The sequence below is a fragment of the Trichechus manatus genome, unplaced genomic scaffold, assembly GCF_000243295.1.
Source record: "Trichechus manatus latirostris isolate Lorelei unplaced genomic scaffold, TriManLat1.0 scaffold00187, whole genome shotgun sequence".
NCBI classification, from domain to species: Eukaryota; Metazoa; Chordata; class Mammalia; order Sirenia; family Trichechidae; genus Trichechus; species Trichechus manatus.
Genome location: NW_004444123.1, coordinates 183,013 through 184,459, shown reverse-complemented (window position 1 = coordinate 184,459; position 1,447 = coordinate 183,013). Strand labels below are relative to the sequence as shown.

Sequence of the window (1,447 nt, the reverse complement as noted above, 5' to 3'; positions counted from 1 at the left end):
ACAATGACTTTGTACTTGTAATTCCCTTTGTCAGGTTCCTCTTTTCTCCTGGTCCACCTGACCAATTATTATTTGACCTTCAAGTCGTCCAGGCTCTCTGCAAATGCCAGTTTCTTTCTAAAGATGTCCTAACACTGCCTACTCAGGACCCCTGGCACAAGCTGGAGCTCTCACCCTCTCCTCTGTCTACCACTGTACTTTGCACACACCTTCAGCTTAGCTTTTACAACAGTGTGTCACAATTATTTGTATACAAGACTGTCTCATCCATTAGACTGAACACCTTGAAAGAAGGAATTGTGTTATTTTCTCTTTGCATTCTTGGCATCTAGCATAATGGCTGGCATGTTGAAGGTTTTTAATATGTATGTTTGAAAAAATGAATAATTAATGAAGGAGATGATCTAGGTACAGTTGAGCTAGGTATAGAAGCTGACCAAGAGAGTGGAATAGTACCCTGGGCAGAAATAATCTCTCCCTCTGCTGAACTCCCCTTAGCACTTTACATCTATCTACCATCCTAATGGATACCACACTCCCTTCCATTAAAACAAACTAATCTGTAATCTACTAATTCAATTCTGAAATTCTCTGAGCACTTCATTTACAAAGGTACTCAGTAATAATTTTGGTGAGTGAATCTAACCAAAGTTAAGTAAACTTTATCAAGATTTAAACATTGCTTACATTTTTACAGTAGCAGAAATAATTGTTATTTTCTGTAATGTTTTTGAAATAAATTAGTCACAATCTAAGTAACACATATTCTTAAATCTCATTAACCTTGAATCATTATAATTTCATGTTTAAAAGATTAATGAAATGCAACCTGATTCAGGCAAATAGATCTGGCATTGCGCTGATAGCAAAGGTAAACTAGGAAAAGAACGCTTTGATTTTCATGCAAAGTCAAGTCAATCGGTTAAACATGTAGGTAACTAAAAGAAAGGCAAAAGACAATTTTACAGTAAAATTAGTTACTTCAGAACAAACAGATGGCCATCGAGGAAAGATTCAACCTTTTTGAATAAACCTCACGTTTTTACAGATTTTATGCCACAAATATACAATAGTGCTGAATTGAGGTCCGGTACCCCCAAACAGCGTGGTGAGATGATATATTGCAGAATATGTATATATTATCCCTAGACTATTCAAGGTATTGTGAAGTTTACAGGTTAGAAAGATGTTGCCTTTTAGAAGATAGAATGGTTTTAAATTGAATGTCTAGCCTGATGTTATATATTAAATAGTGTTCCCCAAAAATACGTGTTAGAACATAATCCTGCTTGAGAATAGGGATTTCTTTGTTACGTTAATTAGATCGTACATGAGTAGGGTGGGTTCTAAATCTAATCACTTCTGAGTTATAAGAAGAGCAGATTAGACACAGAGATACGCACACACAGGGGAAGGCAGATGCCATGGAGAACCATCTACAAGCTAA

At 36.0% G+C, this 1,447-nt stretch overlaps 1 protein-coding gene across 1 annotated transcript in view; it reads right to left on the bottom strand.

The window, feature by feature from the left end:
• USH2A (usherin) overlaps positions 1-1,447 on the bottom strand; it is a 551,884-nt gene that overhangs the window by 430,983 nt on the left and 119,454 nt on the right. The gene's annotated exons all lie outside the window — the stretch shown is intronic.